The 11,054-nt window shown below is 36.7% G+C and overlaps 1 protein-coding gene and 1 long non-coding RNA gene across 2 annotated transcripts in view; both read left to right on the plus strand.

The window, feature by feature from the left end:
• The window catches only part of LOC107553612 (uncharacterized), an 11,968-nt gene extending 6,467 nt beyond the window's left edge, over nucleotides 1-5,501 (plus strand). Inside the window, exon 3 of the long non-coding RNA XR_001604977.1 lies at nucleotides 5,483-5,501. This is a non-coding gene — a long non-coding RNA (uncharacterized lncRNA). The remainder of the gene's footprint in view (nucleotides 1-5,482) is intronic.
• Nucleotides 1-11,054, plus strand: part of tmem8b (transmembrane protein 8B) — a 128,649-nt gene that overhangs the window by 33,055 nt on the left and 84,540 nt on the right. The window lies entirely within an intron of this gene.

Genomic DNA, 11,054 nt, shown 5'->3' on the forward strand with positions numbered 1-11,054 from the left:
GAATGACACTTAATGACAGTTGTCATAAACATGCATAAAACCTCCTTCATATTCATGACATGTGTCATGTCATGATTATGAAGGTGTCATGTCAGTCTTATGCACACCCCTTCAAGTAAAGTGTTACCCAACATTCACTTAGAATAGAATAGAATTCTTTTGTAACAAATTTCCTTATTGTCACTTTTAATCAATTTAATAGATCCTTGCCTACCTGGTCTCATGGCATAAATGTACCTGGGTGCACTTTTTTAGCGAGATGCGAAATACGTACCAATAAGCACATTTCACTTTTTCTAAAATAAATGAACACTAGAGGCAGTAAAACCCCGACACCTTTTATTCCTTTTCACGCAAATTTACAGAGTTTCGATTAATAAAGCGTAATTTTCGCACAATTACTTAAAAAATATCATGTTATGACTTCAAAACAATATTAATATGCTGGGAGATTTGAAAACTGATGCTTTTGAACGTTAGCATCATACACATCCAGCTTCATATCTATGGGTTTTCATAGGCGGTAGGCTTGTTCGGTAGCTCACGGAGTACGGAGATGTACTTGAGAGACGAGGAGCTCCGGTATGAATCCTGTGTAACCACGGCTCGACAAAGCAGTTCAAAAACGGTGTTGCACAAAAAGTGCACAGAGGTACACATTTTTATGAAACCAGGTTGTCCTTGCTGAATAAAAGTATTAGTTAAAAAAAAAAAAAAAAGCATTACAGGCCCCAAACTTTTTAATGGTAGTAGATTTCAAAGTACCATGATATTATACGATTTGGTTTTTAACAGGAAAGTTGAACCCGTTCAACAGAAATACAAGGTGTGTTGTTCAATGTTGTAAGTGGCCTTCATTTCAAAGTGCAACACATTTTTGCCCTATTTCTTCTCTATTAGACCTGTCATGCCCTTTAAGACTGAAAGTTGTGTGCGTGTAAGTGTGCGTGCAAGAGTTGTTAGCCCACCAGGGTTGCTCTCTTATTCAACATGTGACATTTGTCATTTTGACATGTGCTGATGCCCTTTGGAATTGTGCCATTTTTACTTGCTAGAAGATCTTCATATCCTGACCCCCTTCTGCCACTCCTGTTATGACTTCAAAACAATATTAATATGCTGGGAGATTTGAAAACTGATGCTTTTGAACGTTAGCATCGCACACATCCAGCTTCATATCTATGGGTTTTCATAGGCGGTAGGCTTGTTCGGTAGCTCACGGAGTACGGAGATGTACTTTTCGAGACGAGGAGCTCCGGTATGAATCCTGTGTAACCACGGCTCGACAAAGCAGTTCAAAAACGGTGTTGCACAAAAAGTGCACAGAGGTACACATTTTTATGAAACCAGGTTGTCCTTGCTGAATAAAAGTATTAGTTAAAAAAAAAAAAAAAAGCATTACAGGCCCCAAACTTTTTAATGGTAGTAGATTTCAAAGTACCATGATATTATACGATTTGGTTTTTAACAGGAAAGTTGAACCTGTTCAACAGAAATACAAGGTGTGTTGTTCGATGTTGTAAGTGGCCTTCATTTCAAAGTGCAACACATTTTTGCCCTATTTCTTCTCTATTAGACCTGTCATGCCCTTTAAGACTGAAAGTTGTGTGCGTGTAAGTGTGCGTGCAAGAGTTGTTAGCCCACCAGGGTTGCTCTCTTATTCAACATGTGACATTTGTCATTTTGACGTGCTGATGCCCTTTGGAATTGTGCCATTTTTGCTTGCTACAGGATCTTCATATCCTGACCCCCTTCTGCCACCCTATAAGACACAAACAAGCTGAAACAGTTAGGCTTCATCCCCATTGTGTTCCCTCATCCCCTGGGTTTCTGCACAGGATCGTACAGACAATTACTGAGAAGTTATGGTAATCCCAAGTTACAGGGACCAGTTGTTTTTTCAAGGTTAGCGTGTGAAGCTGGGCATGTCACATTTGCTCAGGCAAGTGTCTGGTTTTGTCAAGGACGGGCTGTGGAAATGCACTGGAGAGAGAGTGAGAGACAGAGAGAGGGAAATGTAATACAAAGAAAAGGCTTTTGTGTTTGAACCAACCCTGTCTTGAACTCAGGGTCTTGATAACCATCCTTGGTCTCTATTCAATTGCGTTAACCTTAAAATAATGCATAATAATTAACGATTAAGCTGTTATTCACACATGACATTATCGCTGAGATTTACAATGACCACGAAATGAACTTTAATTACTAGCTTGATTTTTCCCCCCCCTCTGGATCTTTTTTTTTTTTCCAATTCATGTGCCTCTGAAAGGATGTGAAATGGATGATCATACTGCTTAAATTAATTCTAATGTATCTATTGTGTTTTCCACAGTCACACATTGCTCCGTTTGGATCAATGAAACATTTGCACACATATTAAACCAGAGGAGTCATGGATACATTAAGGAAATATTGGCTGCAGAGTTGTTAACAGCGGTTAGTTATATCACCCTTCACCCAGTTGCTAGGAAGCTAATTTTAGGTGATTAATCAATTCAGAGAGTATAGAAATGTAATTAGGAGTCTCTTTTGTTTTAAGAGGACGACCTTGTCATAAATGTTTACAGGCAAAACCAGTCTCAGGGGACAGTGGTAGAATTAAGACAGTCTGATCTTGACCCCCTTCTGCCACCCTATAAGACACAAACAAGCTGAAACAGTTAGGCTTCATCCCCATTGTGTTCCCTCATCCCCTGGGTTTCTGCACAGGATCGTACAGACAATTACTGAGAAGTTATGGTAATCCCAAGTTACAGGGACCAGTTGTTTTTTCAAGGTTAGCGTGTGAAGCTGGGCATGTCACATTTGCTCAGGCAAGTGTCTGGTTTTGTCAAGGACGGGCTGTGGAAATGCACTGGAGAGAGAGTGAGAGACAGAGAGAGGGAAATGTAATACAAAGAAAAGGCTTTTGTGTTTGAACCAACCCTGTCTTGAACTCAGGGTCTTGATAACCATCCTTGGTCTCTATTCAATTGCGTTAACCTTAAAATAATGCATAATAATTAACGATTAAGCTGTTATTCACACATGGCATTATCGCTGAGATTTACAATGACCACGAAATGAACTTTAATTACTAGCTTGATTTTCCCCCCCCCTCTGGATCTTTTTTTTTTTTCCAATTCATGTGCCTCTGAAAGGATGTGAAATGGATGATCATACTGCTTAAATTAATTCTAATGTATCTATTGTGTTTTCCACAGTCACACATTGCTCCGTTTGGATCAATGAAACATTTGCACACATATTAAACCAGAGGAGTCATGGATACATTAAGGAAATATTGGCTGCAGAGTTGTTAACAGCGGTTAGTTATATCACCCTTCACCCAGTTGCTAGGAAGCTAATTTTAGGTGATTAATCAATTCAGAGAGCATAGAAATGTAATTAGGAGTCTCTTTTGTTTTAAGAGGACGACCTTGTCATAAATGTTTACAGGCAAAACCAGTCTCAGGGGACAGTGGTAGAATTAAGACAGTCTGATCTTGAGCAAAGTCATGGTGTATGTTTTATGAAGGCTTGTGTGTGTGTGTGTGTGTGTGTGTGTGTGATTAGGGCTATCAATTATGTAAATTTTCAAAAATATGTTTCAAGTAAATTATTTTTTTGCCAATTAAAGAACTAAATTCTTTACATATAAAATTTGATGGGAAACAAAGACATTATTTTAGCATGTGAAAGCATATTATCATTTATTGAATAGATATTTGAAGTTTTATGCATAGATTTTACTTGTATCGGCACAGTAATCTTTTTATTGCTTTTCTTTAATTAAATTATTATCATATCAGCATAATCCACTATCGTTTTATCTACAATTTGTATGTATTGATGTATTAATGCATACTGAATAAGCATGTCTTGAGAATTTTAAACTCGAGGTTTGTAGTTAAATGTGCATTCCAGCCTCTTTGAATAAGTAAAAAAAAAATAATAAAGAGACTGATTACGGCCTTCAGAAGAGAGAAGGATGCCATTATATTATAAACACACTTGCAGCAGAAGAATGTAGGTTTTTTTTTATTAATATAACACAAAATATGTCGTTATATGTATACAGTCGTGGCCAAAAGTATTGGCAGTGACACACTTTTTTTTTTTTGCAAAGTTTGCTGCATAAGCTGTTGTGGTGTTCATTCACATTGTTTCTACAAGTATTGGCAGTAACATAATCTAGAAACAATGTGAATGAACACCACAACAGCTTAAGCTGCAAATTTTGCAAAACACAAAATTGATGTCACTGCTAATACGTTTGGCCACACCTGTACATTTAATATATCCATCCATCCATTAGCCAGATTTATGATATTAATAACTCTGCTCCATCATAGTCTGTGAACAGGGTCCATTAGACATATGAACAGACAGTATTTTTTATTGATTGGATTTTTTATTTTTTATTTTTTTGGTGCAGATGTTAAAAAAAGTTCTTAAAGTCTTAAATTTGATTTGAACTCTGCAACTAATTTGCCCCCCAAAAAGTCTGGTTTACATCCCTGATTAAACACTACTGGATGACATGATTACTTGTGGACAGGGCCTTGTTTCGTGGGCCCTGAAATTTGCAGCAAGCTATTATCACATCAGCATTATAAAGAACAGCATGTTACTTGAAAGTAATTTGAGGATGTATGCATATTCTTTTCCTCATCTATTATTAGCAGTGTCCATTGTGCTCTCCATTGTATTTGCCTGATGTTGATAGTAGGGATTTGTTTTTCCTCTCTGAGATCTTAGATTGATGAGTGCTAGGATAAGTAGTGAGAGAGCGAGAGAGAGAGACAGATGCCGAGACAAAGACGGAGACAGAGAGAGTTTGGCAGGCCTGTTTGTTTGCCCTTGCCCGAGCCAAGCCTGGTGTTTACAGCCACTGCTGATCCACTCCACAGCACTGCATAGATGAGCGATATGAGACTCATTAGCCCTGATTGCATTTATCCACTTCTGAGCTCCACTGGCCGGTGACAGCTCAGGCTAGTGATTGATGGAAATACAACAGGGGTCAAAAGCAGAGAGATTAGACCCTGTTGAGTGGAGGATTTAAGTGTTTTGTTGGTACGTATTGTGTGGTTGCTGGACTGTGTTTGTTAGCAGAATTTTGTGTGTAAAGCTGCTTAAAGTAGTGCTTAAAATGAAATCAAAGTTCACCCCATTTGCATAGTAGCCTACCTCTTGCTGGTCTCATTGTGCATGATTTGCTCGTTATTGTTTTTCTCTTTGAATACCTTATTTAACTTAGATACTCCTGTAACAATGTCGTTTCACAATGACTTTTAAAGACAAGGGGTGAATTCACTAAATTGTTGTTTCTGTTTATCATGGCAACAATTATTCTTCAAGGTTTGCTACACTCAGAAAAAAAAGGTACAAAAGCTGTCACTGAGGTGGTATATTTTCAAAAGGTACAAATACCGAATGTACATTTTAGGTACTTATATGTATACCTTTAAGGTACTTATAGGCTAAATTAACTGTAAAGGGTGTACCTTTTGAAAAGGTACTGCCCCAGTGATAGCTTTTGTACCTTTTTTTTTTTGTACCTTTTTTTTTTACTAGTTGGCGTGTACACTACTGTTCAAATGTCAGTACGATTTAATTTTTATAATTATAAGACAATTTTAAGGGACCACACATTATTTTTAGTAGTTATTTCTTGTTCATATATATATATATATATATATATATATATGGTTATTTATTATATATATATATATATATATGATTATTTATTACATATAATATATTATATTTAATATTATAAATAATATATAATTAATATATTATTAATATCTAATATTGGCCAACATATTGATTATTGACTTCAAACTGAAGTATAATAAAATAAGTATTAATTATGGTATGATCCAAAATGTCCATATCGGTGCATCTTAAATTATAAACAGTTTTTGCCATATTTAATGAATTGTAAGTATATTTATAACAATTTTTCTTTTAGTCTGCCATATTGTTTATTTATTTCATTCTGGGATTGTATTCTTCACAAAGGATGCTGCTGCTTTAAAATTTGGACAAAACATTGTGAGTGCACCTATGATATCATAAAATGCTGTCTCTGTAGGAGCAGAGTAAGTTTGTGATGATTTTCAGAGAGTTTTAGCTCACTCTTTCTCTCTGGACAAGAACTGGCACTTAAAATTAATCTCTCACTTTGGTGGCCTGTGGCCATCTCCTTTTGATCTGCATCTTGAAGTATTTCCGTTCTGTCCAACCACAGGCTAAACAAGCTGCAATGTGTCATCATGATGTATGTGGGTGCTAATTCGCTGCTAGTCTTGAAGTATTTCCTTTCTGTCCAACCACAGTGTAGCATCTGTGTGTAATAATACACACTATATATTCTCTTTTTATATGACAAATACTAATTCGCTGCTATTAAAACATTTCAAGTAGGGCGATTTCACACAGGCAGACTTTTGAGGCCTAAGCTTGCAGTAATTTTCATAGCCCCCCCCTCTCTAGGATGTGCTGAAATACTAGCGGCCTAGGTAATGATGTTGCCAGAGCAGATTACACCAGGCTGTGCTTGGAGTGTCTCTGTGAGCATCTCTTTGAAGGTTGTAATCCATGGATTTGGTCACGGATGTGGGAGAACTCGGAGAAGAGCATCCACCAGGTGAACCTGCCTCGAGAGCTTAGTCTGGGACATGCAGACATTGCTTGGAGGAAGAGTGTCAGTGTGCGACCCACAAATGCGCACATTTGTTTGATGCAATTTATAAACCTGATTGCCTAAAGCCTGAAGCAAAAAGAGCAGTTTTGAATTAAGCACTTTATGTAAAAAAATGTAAGGCTGGTGTCATTTTTGGCAGCATGCTTGAATTGCAAAGGGAGCTGCTGAGTGTCTGTGACCTCTGTTAAAACGTTCTACATTTTATCTAGAATCAGTGAGGTTTCATCTATCATTTGAGCTGAATGTTGAATTGGTTCTTGAAAGGCAAAAATGTTTTTTTTAATGTTTTTGATGTAAACTTTAGGCCATTAAAGAAATGATTTTATCTTTTACAATATACCTTTTTGGCTGCAATTCCTCTTGAATTGGTTGAGCATTTCTATTTTACACTACTGTTGAAAAGTTTGGGTCAGTAGGATTTTTAAAAAATGTTATCACAAGAAGTCTCTATGCTCTTCAAGGCTGCATTTATTTGATCAAAACTAAAAACATTGATATTGTGAAATATTATTGCAAATTAAAATAACGGCTTGCTTTTTAAATATATTAAATATAATTGATTCCTGTAAGGGCAAAGCTGAATTTTCGGCAGCCATTACTCCAGTCTGCAGTGTCACATGATCCTTCAGAAATCATGCTAATATGCTGATTTGCTGCTCAAGAAATATTTCTTATTTTATCAATGTTGAAAACAATTGTGCTGCTTAATATTTTTTGTGGAAACTGATACTTTTTTTCAGGGTTCTGTGACGAACAGAAAGTTCAAAAGAACATAATTTATTTTAAACAAATCTTCTGTAACAATGTAAAACGTTTGATCAATTTAATGCATCCTTGCTGAATAAAAGTAGAGTATAGATTTCTTTCAAAAAATGGTCTGGTCTCTTATGGTCTGACTTGACGATCATGGCCACTCCCTGGTTTGATGAAGATTTTGTGAATTGAGAAAAAGGGCAACAGAATTGCAATTCAGGTTTTTCCCAGTCACTCCATAGAGTTAAAAAGGCCATGTGCCACCTTTTAGTGTCATTTGCACTCAGAACACAAGTTACCTACTTCTCTTCGCATAAATTAGTCATGTTTCTCCTTCTGTATCTGAATTCTTCTGACTCTTGTTCCTCCATTACACATGCACATCCTCTATCTCATATGCTCCCTTAAAAAAAAACTTTCTCATCAAGCTAAAAGCAACATACTGTAGGCAGTACTGCAGATTCAGGGGTTGGATCACTTTCCCTCTGGAGATGCGATCCGATGGTAATTTTATGATGCACATGTCATAAGTCATTTCTTCATCACATCCTTCCAGCATGATGAAAACTGACGGAACAGCTTCTGCCCTGATATGCTACTCAAGAGATGAAGGAAATTAACGCACAAAAACTGTATAACCATTCAGGTTTTTCCCAGTTACTCCATAGAGTTAAAAAGGCCATGTGCCACCTTTTAGTGTCATTTGCACTCAGAACACAAGTTACCTACTTCTCTTCGCATAAATTAGTCATGTTTCTCCTTCTGTATCTGAATTCTTCTGACTCTTGTTCCTCCATTACACATGCACATCCTCTATCTCATATGCTCCCTTAAAAAAAACTTTCTCATCAAGCTAAAAGCAACATACTGTAGGCAGTACTGCGGATTCAGGGGTTGGATCACTTTCCCTCTGGAGATGCGATCCGATGGTAATTTTATGATGCACATGTCATAAGTCATTTCTTCATCACATCCTTCCAGCATGATGAAAACTGACGGAACAGCTTCTGCCCTGATATGCTACTCAAGAGATGAAGGAAATTAACGCACAAAAACTGTATAACCTTAGGGAGAAGAATGACGTAGATGCACATATATAGTAGCCTGTCTATGCGTGAGTGGTGTGTGAATGTGTGCGCCTGCTAACAGCTCATTTTTTCCTGGATTCATTCCCAGCACACTTACCTTAAGCAAGCATTTGAGGAGTTCCACAAGCAACCTTCCAAGAACTCCATAAGCTCTCCGTAAAACTCCTCTGCTTCAAGGACACACTCCTTCCATATTATCCTGACAGCACTAATCCTCCTCGTGTCTGCAAAGATCACCTCCACTGATGTAGTGAAGCTTCTGGGAGAAACTGTAATGGTTGTAGACATCTGTGCGGGGCGTTTTCAGGATGGCGTGGTAAAGTGCTTATATACTTTTTCGGTCTTGCAGGAGAGACCAGGGGCCTCATTTATAAACGTTGCGTACGCACAAAACCTGCCCTGAAAGAGGCATACGCCACTTCCTACGCAAAAGGTGGATTTATAAAAAACAAACTTGACGGGAAAATTTGCGCACCTGCACGCAAACTCTGACCCATGCGTACAGACTTTTTTTTCCTGGAGAGAGAAATCATTATTTTTCAAATACGTTACATTTGTTATTAGTTCCTCTATTGGCCAGCTGACCCAGAGCATTGTGACTGGCCGAACACCACAAGTACTCGTTGGAAATGTAACGCCCCTTTCCATAATCGAGCTTCAACTTTCAACATAAATGTAAATACAGTACATAACGTCCTTAGTTTTACCATCAGTTCAACCCCGAAAGTGGAACGAAGTTGTGTGACAGACACAGTGATGATGCTCGTATGTATTTGCAATACACAAGCCACGATTAAGAAAGCTGACTGACTCCACTGTGATGTGACCATGTCTCTCTCTCACGCACACACACGACGGGATACTCTACATGCTGCAAAACTTCGCATTTTAACAGTCAATAGCAAATACTTAAACTATTATGAAAACATACTTACAGTAGTTGATTCAGAATAAGCGCCAGATTGTCATAGCAAAGTCGGAATTTACCCATTTTTTTAGAAATAGCCTTTGCACAGCCAGCCTTGTAGGCTAGGCCTACTCTCCTATGTTCACAAAACTGTTGTCCATAAAATGTGTTGCACAAATTCGAACATCTGGGTTGTGCTGTTCTGTTGTAAATAAATCTTAACCAACAATTCCTCATTGCATTTGCTTTCAGAAAGCCAAATCAAGTGCTTTTGCTTTCGCACTGAAACACACAGCGTCTCCCTGACATGGCTGCATCAACACTACTGCTGTTCCTGAAACCACGCCTTCTTTCTTTGCATGAACATTTGGGTGGCATTATGCAAATATATCCACATTGTAACGTAGAGATGTGGGGGCGTGTTTGAATGAGGCGTTTTAGCCCGGTCTGGATCAGCCTTCTCTTTTATATAGAATAAATCCTTTTGTGGGAGACTTTGAGCTTTGTAACTCTGCAGATCTTATACATGCACAAATAGCTACATAACACACTAAAGAAAAGGAAAAATAGAAATCGCATCAAATGACCCCTTTAATGTCTTGTACCTTTGACGGTGTTAAACATGGTGTCACGTGGATGCAATGTGCATGCAAATGATATGCAGAAGAGGTTATGCATAGTAAGACTAGGCGTTGTAAGCTTCATATATGGTGATTTTGGGGAGGAGTCGGGGTGGAGATGCAGATACGCACAATCTTACCCTGACTGGGATGTTCTGGCGTACACATGGTTTTATAAATCTATATGGTTTTCTAAAACTTTTGTGTGTATGCAAAATCTAGCTTTTGTGCCTATACGTACACTTTTAGGATGAAATCTATGGAGAGTTTTATAAATGAGACCCCAGGTGATGACCATGAATGGGTTTTTTTTTTTTTTTAAAGACTTTTAAAAATTAGTTGAGTTTTGATAATATCTCTGTTTTTATTTTAATATTAAATAGTAATAATAATTATAAAAAATGCAAAAAAAAAATAAAAATGTATCATGGGCTTATCCTTAATTAAACAAACAATATATGTAACTATGTCAGTGGAGATCTCTTCTAAATAATACAATTAAAATGAGTTTAGTGAGTTTGGTTTAATTCATAATTTTTTGATTTATTATTAATAGTTTTAAAGACTTTTAAAAATTAGTTGAGTTTTGACAATATCTCTGTTTTTATTTTAATATTAAATAGTAATAATAATTATAAAAAATGCAAAAAAAAAATAAAAATGTATCATGGGCTTATCCTTAATTAAACAAACAATATATGTAACTATGTCAGTGGAGATCTCTTCTAAATAATACAATTAAAATGAGTTTAGTGAGTTTGGTTTAATTCATAATTTTTTGATTTATTATTAATAGTAATAAAATAGTAAATAAAAATAAAATTTAAATAATAATTGTTAAAATGCTAAAAATCAATTAATTGCAAATGAATACATGATTTATACTCTTATACTCAATGATAATGAAACAAACAATATATTCTTTTGTAAAGAAAAAAATCTAAATGAAAAATGTAATCTAATGTCCCCCCCCCCCCCCCCACCACCCATCC

Source organism: Sinocyclocheilus grahami, unplaced genomic scaffold, assembly GCF_001515645.1.
Source record: "Sinocyclocheilus grahami isolate Dianchi unplaced genomic scaffold, SAMN03320097.WGS_v1.1 scaffold475.1, whole genome shotgun sequence".
Lineage (NCBI taxonomy): Eukaryota > Metazoa > Chordata > Actinopteri > Cypriniformes > Cyprinidae > Sinocyclocheilus > Sinocyclocheilus grahami.